Source organism: Sinohyriopsis cumingii, unplaced genomic scaffold (assembly GCF_028554795.1).
Source record: "Sinohyriopsis cumingii isolate HCF-2022 unplaced genomic scaffold, ASM2855479v2 utg001473l, whole genome shotgun sequence".
In the NCBI taxonomy this organism is placed as follows: domain Eukaryota; kingdom Metazoa; phylum Mollusca; class Bivalvia; order Unionida; family Unionidae; genus Sinohyriopsis; species Sinohyriopsis cumingii.
The window spans coordinates 46,562-61,435 of NW_028316004.1; the positions used below are offsets into that span (position 1 = coordinate 46,562).

General features: G+C 35.8%; 1 long non-coding RNA gene across 2 annotated transcripts; it reads right to left on the reverse strand.

The window, feature by feature from the left end:
• Window positions 1-6,495: 6,495 nt before the first annotated feature.
• LOC149772455 (uncharacterized) lies at window positions 6,496-14,549 on the reverse strand. Of its 2 annotated transcripts, XR_016417699.1 has the most exons (3): window positions 14,422-14,549; window positions 8,668-8,716; window positions 6,496-6,803 (listed from the first exon to the last, which is right to left on the reverse strand). It is a non-coding gene; the product is annotated as an uncharacterized LOC149772455 (long non-coding RNA). The 2 variants fall into 2 exon arrangements; XR_016417698.1 differs by lacking the exon at window positions 8,668-8,716.
• Between the last annotated feature and the right edge of the window lie 325 nt (window positions 14,550-14,874).

A 14,874-nucleotide genomic window follows, 5' to 3' on the forward strand; every position in this document is an offset into this window, starting at 1 on the left:
TATTGTACGAATATATATATATATATATATATATATATATATATATATATATATATATATATATATATATATATATATATATATATATATATATATATATATATATATTATAAATTTCAACATAGTTATACTCTTGTCAAGATAATTGATATACGAATTTAAACAAATAAATTCATGCACATATAAACAAATAAACTCAAGTAAGTCATAATATTTGTATCAACAAATTACGTGATAATTAATGCAAATACCTCGTGCTTCGAGCTTTGTTCGTTTATACCGCCAAATTGTGTCCGTCGGCTTTTCATACATTCGGTCCCTTCTTCCAAATTCACTCTCAGTTCCCCTGTACCTTTACTCTTGCAGCAAAGTTTAGACTAATTAGATTTTTAGATGGGTGGGGGGTGGGGAATATTTACAGAGGATAAATTTCGTGTGGGAAACACGCCCCTATTTAGCGTAACCAATCAGGATGAAATATATTTACCGCCTTTTACAACTCGGCGCCAAAAATGCGGTCAGCTTGCCCTAGGTTTTCGAATAACTTCTGGAATTTCTCAATTTTGACAGTTCCACTATGAAATCGAAGTTTAACCGTGTCCCTAATAGTAAGTCTGTCTGCTAGATAAACGAAAGATTAATTAAGAAACACCACCTCCACCTGATCAGACATTAGCAATCATTCCAGTAGAGTGATTTAACAAGCACCTGTCTCCATAAATCTAATTATTTGTTCTCTGGCCCCAGACTAATGTGCTAATGTGTTTATGTTTAACGTAGCTTTCACAATTTGCTTCATATTGTATTATACATGTTGCATATATCTGGGTATGATATCACTCGTACAAACATACTTAATATTCCATATATTTAGGTATATATAACTCGTACAAACATGTCTGATATTACATACTTATGGGTTTACTATAACTCGTACAAACATGCATAATACTGCATCTTTGTAGATATATAACTCGTACAAACATGTCTAATATTACCCCAATTTGGGTATGATATAACTCGTCCAAACATGTCTAACATTGCATCTTTTTAGGTATATAACTCGTACAAACATGTATAATATTAGATCTTTCTGGACATGATATAACTCGTACCAACGTGCTTTGTATTACCTCTATCGGGTCGACCGCTCCGGTGGCCTAGTGGTTAGAGAGTCCGCCTCGGAAGCGGGAGGTCGTCGGTTCGAACCCCGTCCGAGTAATACCAAAGACTTGTAATTTTCCCCCTTATTAGTTTACCTGCACTTACTTGCTGATTTACTATCCTGTATACTTTACAAAAAGTAAAGAGGTGTCCAGGTTAGTACACTGATATATATCTGGTTGTGATTGAATACGATTAAGATGAAGAAAACAGTACTAAATCCTCTTAGCAGGTGCTCTCGTAATATATTGGCGAAGACAATTTAAATTAAAGCTAAACATACCCTTTTAAGATAATTATGAGGGCAGATGTTCCTTACCCGCAAACTATGGTCACAGGGAAGTTAACTGCTTGCGGATTGTTCTAAGGGACATAACTCTGTGCGACAGTGTTTCAATAACAGTACTGTGTAGCCTGTTTGTTGAGAGAGAGAGAGAGAGAGAGATATTTCCATAGTAAATGAAATTTTTCATTTGTCAGTGGGGAATGAACTGATGTCAAACTTGATTTTTTATTAGGCTCTTAAAGCATGCTTGGTTTTTGTAGGAAAAAAGAGTTTTGGTCTAGATGTTCAAATTATGCGTAATATAAAAGAGAACACTAGATATTGAGAGTTGAGCCTTAACTTCGTTTCCATTACATGATCAATGATTAAACTTCTTTTTTGTTATATGCCTCTTTGGATTTTCTTTTCCTTAATAATGAGTGCAAGGACTAAATTATTTCAAATGTCCGACATAAAGTATATACTGCATAATCAAGTTTACCAAAAAAAATCATGATAACTTTAGCATTGTAAGATCTTCGCTATATTTAGCTGATGTCCATTGTTATTTCAAATTTATTTCTCATATCATTGCGCTGTTACAGTTCAAAATTGTATCGGTATTCATTTTAAAACACATGTACCAATGAAGCCGCTACTTTCGTTTGAGAGCTTATTTGTGGACAGGAGGTGTTCAGTAGACAGCTGATGTCTGGGCGTAAGATGTTCGCTAGACATCTCACATATGAGCACGACTTGTTCGCTCGACAGCTCGTATGTAGGAATGATGTGTTCACTTGAGAGTTCGTATATGGGCGTGAGATGTCCATTTGACGTCTCATTTGTGGGCGTGCGGTGTTCATTCGAGAGCCCATACGTGGGCGTGAAATGTTCGCTGCACATCTCATATGTGTGTGTGAGCTATTCATTAGGCATTTGATATGTGGGCGTGAGATGTTCATTCGAGAGCTCATATGTGGGCGTGAAATATTCATTGGACATCCCATACGTGGGTGTGAGATATTCTTTGTGGAAGTTGATATATGTACGTTGGTGTTCAATGGGCAGCTCATATGTCGGTATGATCTGTTAGCTTATATGCGAGCGTGATGTATGTGATCGTGAAGATGTTTCTTTGACAACCCACATGTGGGCGTGTTTACACAACGACAATTCTTATGTGGACGTTATGTGTTCTTTGAGAAAGACGAAATTAGAAAATCCGGAGAAAAATACCAACATTGAATGGACACCCTTGTGTGGTGCCATAAATCACGGCTATCAACTCTCATGCACCGCAAACATTTGTCACGAGAAAGCGCCACATCTATTACTGCAGTAAGATTACAAAACTATAGTGGGGTTAAAAATAACTAAAATCAGTATTGACCTCTATAGCTTCGGTCTCCAGTGCATTCTCATCATATACACAACCACCAGTTTCTGTAATGCATCACTAAAGACTGAACAGCGAAAGGAAACGGTTTTAGGTATGCGTGTGTGGGAGCTAGAATGCAAACGAAACATTTGTTTTGACCTACATTGGGCATCTCTCTTTTAGAGCATAATGTGTCGTCAATCTAAGAATGTGGTTTGACCTATTTGTCACAATTCTTTTGTATTCTTCGAACAAAAATTGGTAAATATGAAGATTTTGAGCCGATGTATCATGTTAATCAAAGTTACATCTGATATGGATAAGAGCTGACGTGTTATATATGCATGACTGTTAACCCTCATTCTACTTCCTGCAGATTCGGCCGCACCGGTGGCTTAGGTGGTTAGAGCGTCCCTCTCGGATGCGGGAGGTGGCGGGTTCGAACCCCGGCCGAGTCATACCAAAGACTTACAAAAATGGTACTAGCAGCTGCCTCGCTAGGCGCTCAGCATTAAGAGGTTAGTGTTAGGACTGCAGACATCGTTGCGATATGACTGGAAAGTTGTTAAAGCTACGTTTAAAAATCCAATTATATATATATATATATCTCTCTCTCTCTCCGAAAATGTTACTCGAATCTCGGGTAGATGTTCGAGGCCCGCGCTACAATGGGAGACAACTCCGCAGAGCTTAGTTCATTGCCCGATTACTGGCAGATATATGTTCGTAAAATACATACCAAGAAAAAAATTGTTCTGTTCCGAGTAAGTGGAAAGAACGAGTGGATATGGAATAAAGGATATGTCGAGTCCCAATCAGGGTAAAATTCAGGTCAAGTGTCGGGGAGCGGGGAGAAAATTTCAAAGGACCCCGACTTTCCCCGAAACTGCACCAAAGCAAAAGTTTTTGTCTATTTACTCAAAGTGTGCATAATAAAAAATAAATGTGCGCAAGAATAAACGATGGTCAAATTTCAAGTGACAAGTGAATGTACATTTGTGACTGTGTGTGAGTTTGTACATTGTTTATTTTTTTTTCCTTCAGCCATGGGGGGTCCGGAAAACGCGGACAACACACACACATCCGATCCGGCCCTGCCAACTCGGACATTCTGTTTCTTTCCAAACCGAGTCTAATAACTTCGTCTCTCATTAAAAAAAAAAAAAGACTCGGTCATCTCGTGCCCCCAAGACATCTCATGTGGTTCGGTGAGATCTCCAATAAACTAAGGTCTTGTAAAAAAAAAAAAAAAAAAAAAATCCGATAGAAAACGCTTCGATACAATATTGTTGAAGCGAAACTATAAAAACGTCTCTTCGTAATAAGTTTTGTTTTACATACTTTCGGCGATCTAAATAAATGGAAAGCTTAAAATTAGAACATTTATAATTATTTTGTAAGCAGACGTTCCTGTGTCCCTGTCAGCCAATAACTATGTTCACGTGTGCACAAAGAATTGCTTCATCTCGTATTCACAGTGACACATTACTCTACTTCATCTCATCAGCCAATCAAATCACTTTCGAAATTTTGGGATAGCCTCGTTTTGACGCCGCAAGGCACTCTCTTTGAATTATCTTATTATCTTATACACGATCAAGGATCCACGGTACTAATTATATGGACAAACAACAACCAGTCTAGATGAAAATAAAATAGAGTATATATGGGTTTGTCTATCCATGAGTTGTTGATAATAAAAAGTACAACTTTAGTTAAAATAATCTATTGAGAACTTATCCTATCCTGAAACAAAATAGAGACAATGCTTATTTATTCGCGGAATTTCAGTCCCTTTACAGATTACAATTTGGAACACACATTAATAAAATCAGCAAATAACTTTTTAGGTGCGATGTTGGAAACACGTGTTTCATTGTAATATAGATCCAAAACAATACCGTGGGAAATATGGTTTTCTCTACACGGAAGGTTGCATCAAGCATGGATCATACTGAGAAATATTGGTTTGATCATGAGCGTTCAGAATGTTAAAGTTACTGGTTTTTAATATCTTGGCGTTTATATGGGCTTACTTTGGGAGCGGCATTAGTACCGTGAGTCCTGAATCTGTTCGACGGTAACCTAAGTTAACAATCGGAACATCGCTCGACCTTTTTGTCAGGTCGTTAAATAACCTCGGAAAAAGTTGTATAAACACACATCGATTTGATGCGTTTGCTGATTCACCTCTGGCAATCTCATTAAAATCAGATCTTCGCTGTCCTAAGCGGTCTTAGTCAGATCTTCATGTGAAGATCTGAGGACGACCACTTAAGGGTCTTGCTCTGGTAACCTATGTTTTTACCATAATCGCTAATTGTATCAATCAATCGGATGAAGTCTTATATCATCGCGTTTGGAGACTGAGAAGTGTGGATCAAGAACCTGAATGTGTATCGAACGATTTTATTCACTTTGATATTTTTGAAAGATGCATTTCCGTTGGCTGGTCAAAGGTCACCAGAACATGACCCATAAGCGGTCTTAGTTAGATCTTCATGTAGGACAGCGGAGATCTAATTTTAATCAGATTGTCACCTCTGGTAAAATGCATTACATATATTACGACAGCAAAGGCTCAGAATATTGTGGCTTTGTCTCATTCCGCTGGCATAATGTTCCTTGTGAACAAAAGTAGTTTAGAATCGATGTTTCTTTCGTGACTTGACAGAAAAGACGGATAATGTTCCGATTGGAAGGTAAACAACGGTAAGGGTGCATAAAGCTATTGTCCGAGTTGGAAATTTGCTGATTCGGAAAAGCAATGTTTGCAAGGTTACTTGTCCGTGGATAGGTAAACGTTGGCATGTATCTTTAAAGGACAGTAATTCCCGTTTTATCTAAGTAATATTTACACAAGCACAATTCATACTTAACAGTGAGTACCATACGGATCTGTTGTATATGTACATAGTCTATGCTGAAATTCATCGATTAGGACTGATACTAGCCACAGCTTCTATGGATACAAACAGTGGAAGAAAACAGTACTAATTTAGGCAATATCATTGTATGGTTACATCAGAATGAATTTCATTGGCTAGATGATATGTCTTCCCCTTGGAATCTGTTATTTTCAACCAATCACTGGACTCTTTGAAGCCATTATTCTAGACGACTATGATTTATGTTCCCCGGAAAAGCATCTGGATTGATCATTTCCTTATCAAGACAGGGCGGAATGGTAAAACGTTGATCAAGAAGTCAATAAAATGAGATAAAAATAATCATGACTATTACAGGGAATACGATTTTTAAAAAAAAAACAAACAAACGGGAGTTCAAGGAGTCTTTGCTGCAGGAGCTTTTTGGCTCAAGAGCAACGTAAATCGAACAGTCACATCTTTTAATAAATGTAAGGGATACCCTTCAACTACAGATCAAACCAGTGGATTGTTTGTAGGACAGATTATCACGATGAATAACACACAACACAATAGCCTTCACTTTGTGTCAACACGGATGGCGCAAGTGTAAACATGGGAGTAAAGAATGGTGTTCCTAAAAGGCTTTCAGACACTGTTGATAATCCTGTCATCACAATACACTGTATAACACAGAGACTAAAACTTTATTTTTTTAGATGCAGCCAAGAATTTCTCTTAGCTCTCTCTCTCTCTCTCTCTCTCTCTCTCACACACACACACACACACACACACACACACACACAACAAACTATGACAAGTAATGTTTTCCACATTTATTGTTTAGATATTTAGATGGCAGAAATGCATTGCGTTTCAATGTCAATAAGTTGACAACGTAATAAGAAAATACAGCTCAAGGAAGGCTTTGTCTTAATGGTCTGTAGTCTTGTTTTCTCATGTGCCTTTGCGGTGTTAAATATCAGTGTCGTAGTTTTAATTTATATTGATAACCAGTGGCGGGTACGTTGCACGCGTCTTAATGAGACCTTGGTATCACCACCTGACAACTGTAGATCTTCCAAACTAATCCAGCTCTCCCACCTTGTTTCCAAATACCAGGCTAAACCTGAAAAGATAACATGTTTCACGAAAACTAATAGATCAGTAAGATGTAGGTAAATGAAGTGAAAAAGTGTTGGATATTAAGGGTGCAATGATAGGGAAAAATATTAAACCTGATATGGTGACATTCAGAAATTTGAAATAATGGTCAAATATTCAAAGTGACTATTCGTCCTAAGAATATATGAGGTTTCAAGAAGTATATTTTTCAGATTAGGCTAAATAACTAATGAGGTACAATGAGGTACACTAGCTATCATAAGGTTTAAGGCAGTGTGGAGATACTGAGGCTTGAGCATTTGTCAACAAGAAGTACATACCAGTATACAGTGAAGTTAAGTGACGATCTACTAAATTACAGATTACCTTAAGTTAGCTAATTATTGATGGAGATTATATTTATTTATTTTTCCAGTGAAAACAGCCATTTGCGTGCATCGCAGATCACATGTCGATACCAAGAGCTCCTGTATCTTCAACTCGATGTGAAATTCTGATCCTCAAAACTTGTAAACAAGGATGGACATTTGCATATGTGGGATATGCACCATGTACATATTAAGATTAACTGTGCATATTTAATTCAAATTATCTGTTTGAACATTTTCAGTGTATTTTAAGAGTATCGGTTTACAATTATTAAGTAAAATGGTTCAGTAGAATGTCATAACAGTTGATGCTATACTCGGTCAAAGTACTAACTTAAAATATATTATCATACATAAGTAAAGAAAGTTTGGGATATTAAATGTACATACAGTCGAATACGTGGATAGCTGTTCAAATATGGGTACAATGAGATTCTTTATGATGTACTGAATGCAAAATACTGATCCCAAACATTCTAAAACATATGACCATGTGCTCATGTGAGATATATAATCATGTTACGATCGGAAGCACAAACTTAATTCAAATGATCTGTTTGAACAAGTCTGGTGTGATATTTAGAGCGATAGTAAACAGTTATTATTAGTAATTAATACTGCATAATGCACAATGGTTTATTAGAATGGGATATCAGGTTATTGCACAATGCCGCACTTAGTCAATCAATGTTTTAACCAAAATAAACAATAAAAAGGAATCCATTTTGCGTTAGACATGCCTCATTTTGCTGTTTCCTTAAGTAATAAACCTGGGGAAAGTATATTTTATCTCTTTGACCTATATTTTTTGGCATTTTACATCTGTGACAGTTTTAAAATGATGTAGTAAACAAACTGAGTATGCCCTGCTATAGAGTTTTCATCTCGATCCTGTCATTAAGTATCATAAAACTATATTTATAAACAAGTACGGAAAGCCACTCAAGCAGATATGTCTTACTCATGTAATCACCCCATCATAAACACATCAATTACCTGCTTGGACCCTTAATAAATAGTCGGAATGACCTAAGGGCACAATATCAAGTGGAAAGAGGTCATCCTGTGCTTTTAATTAAAGGCCGTGTTCTTACCTTAAGAGATATTTTCTTTTACAGAAGTTGAACATTATCGGCAGTTTGAACTTTTACATGGCGTAGAAATACATGATGTTGATTATGAATATTAACCCTATAGAGACTATAAATACAAACATATTTGCCAAATTTTAAAAATGTAAATTTTGCGATTATAAAATTTTAACATTTTCAACAACAAAAAGTCGGTATACGCAAACTGTCAAACTTTCGTGTGTCTACCTTTAGTAGTAAGCCTAAGATTTTCTATCTAAACTGTTATGCCCAAGTCAATTATATGTTTCAGATCACGTTATATTTCCTATATGGTTCCTATATTTGTTTGTCAGTACTGAACTCGTCGGTGTGTCCAAATCTTAATAAACCATAACTTAATCTAAAATACCTTAGAAGATGCACTCACGGTGAAGTTCTTGTCATAGGTTTAACCTGCATTATTTTGAGAGGCTGGACTGTAAAGAAAACAACGTGCGTTGGGTCACAGGTTTCCCTACTATGCTTTATTACTCACTGTGCAGTGTCGAGAAAATACACACAAACACAGCATGATGCTCATTTTCTAGAGAATAAACTTTTTCTTTAAATGAATCACAATAATGCCCAAATCTAAAGCATGCATAACCATCAAAATCAGAGGAAAAATGATATATAATACACTGGGACGACATTCGTTGGTACTAAACCGGAAGTATTAATTGTGATCTGAGTCCACACAATAGCACTCACACATTGAATAGTGGTGACTGACTGGGTTGCTTTACATCAGCGAGGAGTATGCTGGATAAAAAAAAGGGTACGAAATATTATATTTTGTTCAAAGATGGCAAATAACAGTTAACTACGGTCTCATGTCTACCTTTTCTGACTGTTGCGTCACACTTACAGTGAGATCCCATAGTGAAAATACAGAATTTCTGTACTTCTTTCCCGTGACGCACCGCGCTCATTAGTATAGTTCCATGCTTCGTATGCTCTCTGCTACTTACTCCGCTGCACAAATTTTACTAGTTGCTGGCTTAAGATATTGGCCTGCTAAATCCGGCCGTGCACGAGCGAAACGGCTAGTAGAAATATGACGCTTAAGTCAGCGAAGCAGATCAGGGTCTCGCTGTTAGATCTATGTATGTTTTCATGACAACAATGACAGCTCTGACCGGCCAGCGCATAACGGGTCTTATTTATCGCCAAATAGTATCATCACTGTGGCCGAGTGGTCTAAAGCGTTCTCCGTTACGGATCACTGCCATCTCACCTCTGTCTGCGCCGGTTCGAGTCTCGGATTCAGCCAATGTGGGTATGTGAGAAAGCTTGCCAGTAGCTTCTCGTGGGTCGTGGTTCTTTTCGGGTCTTCCCGAGTTCTTCCTCCACCAATAATACTGGCCGCCATGTATATATCGTGTGCTGAAAAATGGCGTTAAACCCCACAACAACAACTTCAGTAAATTTGGACCGATGCACTTGATATGCATTAATCTCTGACAAAACAAGTATTGAAGTATCGTCATTTCACCTAAACACCAGCGTGCAGTTATTACTCCACAGGACAGGACACTTGTTAGAGTACCTGAAATTCTATCCGCTCAGCATGTATTAATTGTACCCTATATAAAAACCCTACTAGTATAGAATATTTTGCTGAATCATGTAATCTATCCTCAAAGGTGGCAAGTTCGTGTTGGTACTCTACACTCTCCAGACCTCCTATGTTCGCTGAACTCAGTTTTAATAGGCTGGAAAAAAGTGAACCGTTTTATTAGCATTATAAAATCTTTGTGTGGGGGAAAGCTAGAGAAAGAAGATATTTTATTAATAAATTTGTAATTTGTGGATATAACTGAGTTTGAGTAATTGTTAGGGAAGTATGCACGACGTAGGAGGTAACGGGGAAATATAAACAGTGTCGAAACAAATGAATCTGTACAACGTGCAAAACAAGTTCAAAGATATTACTTTTAAAAGTAAGTAAATATTGTTTGTACGAGTTTGTTTTTAACTCTTTTTTTCCATTTTTAAATGACTGAAATTGTAATGGTAGTATAGTTATACTTTTGCTCCTCATAATAGCAACTGATGTCATCCAAGGTCCATTCATCAAGTGTAGTAAATGTGTTGAAAAAGCTAAAATATGCTTCAGCTTTCTTAATATAAAAGTTTCTGAATAGTCAATTAAACTGACACACATTTGCTTTCCAAGTTTGGTACAAGAAGCATACCTATCAATGTTTTAAATATTTATTTCTATGTTCGTACCCTTATTATTATTATTATTATTATTATTATTATTATTATTATTATTATCAGTAGTAGAAGTAGTAGTAGTAGTAGTATTTAAAACTTTGTTTGACCATTTAACATGAACAGTTCATGCTTGTTTAATATTTCCTTTTAAAACTGGTTCATCCCCAGCTTATTCTAATGAACCCAGAACATATAATAATAATAATAATAATAATAATAATAATAATAATAGCTGTATCGTTTCCTGGAGCGTTAATCAAAACCTGTGGCTGTTATTAAACGCATTTTCATATGAATTTACTGCGCATATTAAATTATTAAATTTTATCAGAAATGATTAGAGCAGAACATCCCTTGAAATTTCACGAAGCCTTTTCTTCCCGTTGCGAAATAAGACTTGGCAAGATTCAAATTTTATTAAATGTCTGTTAGCCCATTTTAAATTTTATATTTCAATATTGTTTGTACACATCTGTTTGAATAAAATGATACATGTGCTTAATAGGTAGCAGTCGAAGAATTCCAAAATGTTCGAGATGAAAAATGAAGAAGCATTATAGACAATACTGAAATATAGACATATACATTAATTGTGGACAGAAATATAAACATATACACTAGTTATTGACAAACAAACAAAAATTTAATATGACCAGATTTTAAGTGAGTTGTAATGGGATCATGCCGTCCAATCTGGAGGGGTGTGGAAATAGGTGGCAAATCAACCTGAGTGATGATCTAGCAAGGAAGGTATGAACCTTATGAAGGTGTTATATCCCTTTTAAACACACCGACCCCATCCCCATATACCTAGTTATTCCGCCTATGCAAAGACACAATGTGAATTAATAATAAGAAAAATATAACTATTCCATTATGTCAAAGAAGGAAAGCAATGTGAAGTAAAACCGTATTTAATAACATTTTGTATGGCTTTGTTTTGTAATCGACATTCATCACGTTCGAGATAAAAAATAAGAACTTGTTTAATTCATATTTTAAAATAGTTCGAAAAGTATGTTCCACCAATATTCTTTGAGTCTTCCTTTCTTAGTTTAGCAGTTATAACGTTCACAGCAAGAAAAGTAACATGGACATTTTTCTACAAAGGTTTTCAGGACTTGGACTGTGTATACAAAACAAATTTCACCTCACTCACTCACACACACACACACACACACACACAGATATATATATATATATATATATATATATATATATATATATATATATATATATATATATATATATATATATATATATATATATATATATATATATATATATATATATATATATATATATATATATATATATATATATATATATATATATATAAACGCAACTCCACCTAAGCTCCTGGCCATATCCTTTTGCGGTTAATTGTTTTGTTTTCCTTCATGCCATAATAATATACAATTATTTAATTTGTATTCGCACACTTTAGCATCAAGAGTGGGGATGTTGTTTTACTCTTGATCCGTCCGTCCGTGACCTCCCAAACCGCGGGGTATATTCAATTTTTGTTTTCTCTTGCTCTTAAAGTAACCATCTTTGAAAGGGGGGTTAAATTTTGACTCCCTGGAAGATGTCAGATGTACAGAACATTCATTGTAACGAGATTTTTTAAAAATATTCCTTAGTTTTTGAGTTATGATCACTCGGGCCATTGCCTCGATGCTGGGGGGGGGGGGAGAATTGTGGAGATTGGGCTGGCTATTCGAGCATATTCGAGATGCTTCGCGTTGGCAAGCCATCGAATTTTGTTATAGCTGATTAACCATTAAGAAAGGCATTGATAACATCGAAAAAGTTAGGTATCATTTAGTTCATATTCCTTTGTTCAAGATATTTTGCAGTGCAAATAGATACCTCATTCAATTATCAATAATTTAGTTTTAAACAGTACTTTCACACAAGAAATCTATTCAGTTAATTTTTATAAAGTTTCATTTTTGCATACATATATATGCACACACACACACACACACACCCATAAAAACATACATACATGTATAAGGAAACTTCTACCTATATAAGAAGATACCTACTGAGCCACACCCGAGGTGGAGAAACAAACGTAAGACACATATTGAGGATGCAATATTGGAGCCTACAGTTGAAAAGACTTGGAAAATCTGTTTAAATGACAAAATCTAAACTGACTACTTCTGCTTCTAAAAATAGCTAAAGATTTTATATTTTTTTCAAAAAGCACCAACAGTTTTTCCGAGTAACACAAATAATAGCACGTGAAAAAAAAAGAAGAAAAACATATGCCTTAGTGAGGAAACTCGGCCTCTCTTTTGAGTACGTAAAGGTGCCACAGGTAAAATAGTGAATAATCAAAAGGTGGTGTGCTTCTCACCTAGCTTGACAGTAAGTAAATATAACAATGGATCCCTCACTTGAAGTAAATGGAGCTAACCACAAGATTATAGCAAGGGTTAAATCATGCCAGCTTGATTTGATTTTCATGCCGATAGATGAAATATATACGGAATACTGAGTAAGACAAGTATGGATTTGTGCACTTTGAAAAAGTTTTTATAAAAACAAAACCATATATATTTCCTTGATGTACTGAACTCCTAGCTAAACAATAAGAAGTCCCTACTATGTGATTTATTCCAATGGGAAACATGTTAGGGTAAAAAATAAATAGATTTGTGACATAAGTGTGTATGTGTGTCTGTATTTACAATGACCTTGATCATGAGGTCTTAATATACCAGGGGTTTATTTCCATTAGAATACAGAATAAAGGTCAATCAGTATCATTTTAAAACGAAACTCCGATGATATAACATTCAATATAGTGTGTTGAGTGGCAGGCACCTCACACACTAATGGTACATTTATCTACAATGTACGCTGTTATCTTGCAATAGTATTTTAAGTCGATGCTGGGGGTAGACGGATATCATCTCTGTGCATCTTTATCTCTCTTATCTTGTCAACCTGTGTAAAACTCAAGTTTTTATCACATCCCTTCCCTTTGGTAAGGAGTACGAAGGTATCGTACACATCATCCCACCCTTCAAAATTCAGAGAAAGAGATTGAACACGCTGACAGAAATAAAGCAGTAATACATTTTAACATCAATACTTCATATTTGCTTGCAGATTTCAGAAATCAGAATCTCTCTCTCTCTCTCTCTCTCTCTCTCTCTCCCCCCCCCCCCCAATGTGGGATGATTAAGATTACATTACAACCTAAAGAGATTGTTGATAAACCCAGGATGTGCTGACACAGAAGACTACAACTGGATGGCTACATTATTGATATAATAGGCAGTAAAACTTGGAGTAGAATGTCAACACCCGGGCAAATATTTATCAGAGAAGGTCAGTAAACATAAAACACTTACTTGACAAACAATACAACATTTAGTGCAGTTCAGAATATACGCAATATTCAAACTGAAAACAACTCCTAGCCTAAAACTTTTAGTATGGTTAGAATTCTTTCAAAAGAATAGCACGAAATGTTTCGAGAAAAAGAGAATTTTTCCCGAATATTTTTCACAACATGCCATTTGTCCACTACACTGCGTGACCATTGTTAACGTGTGATTAACGAATCATAACTATTTATATATTATTGTGAGGCCTGCATCTTTGTTAAATATACAAATGTCTTTTTTAACGATATGATGTATTTAAAAACCGAAACACAATTATCTAAACTATAATGGAATTGCGATCACAGTTTACTAAGCAATACGGAAGAAAAAGAAACGCACACTCAGTCTATGAGCCACGATATTTGCACACAAAAAATGCTAATTTATAGCATATAATTAATTAGTATCACTTTCACAAATGATCTGCATAAATTGGAATTAAAAGAAAAATACCCGTGGAGGAAAACAATGGGCAGGCAAGTTACAGGCAAATAGATAATTTATACTCTTACCATTATATGCAACTGCGATCAAGAAATCTGCATATATTACCCCTTCGAAGGTGAGGTCCGCCATGTAATAGTTGCCGAGGCTTGTGCATGTAAGTGATAAGCGATAAAGGTATATTACAAACAATTTATCAATGTTTAATCTTAAAGCAAATTAGCTGAACATCAGCCTGGTTTTATTTCATTAAAAGACTCATTTGAACCCTACATAGCGTGACACTTTGACTCATACAAAACTGTATGATGATGATACCAATGTGCCCCATGTCACTCGCACCTACTTAGGGTCACAAGATTCAACGATCTCCACGAAATGGCGGATGTGATCGTATCTCGCGTGCGTGGTGTACCCCTTGCTTCGGAAGTAAAGATCTACCTTATTGACCCAGCTATTAGTTCACTCAAACTCCAGACAGAGTTAACTTCCCCCTGTTAAAATCGCAACAACAACAACAA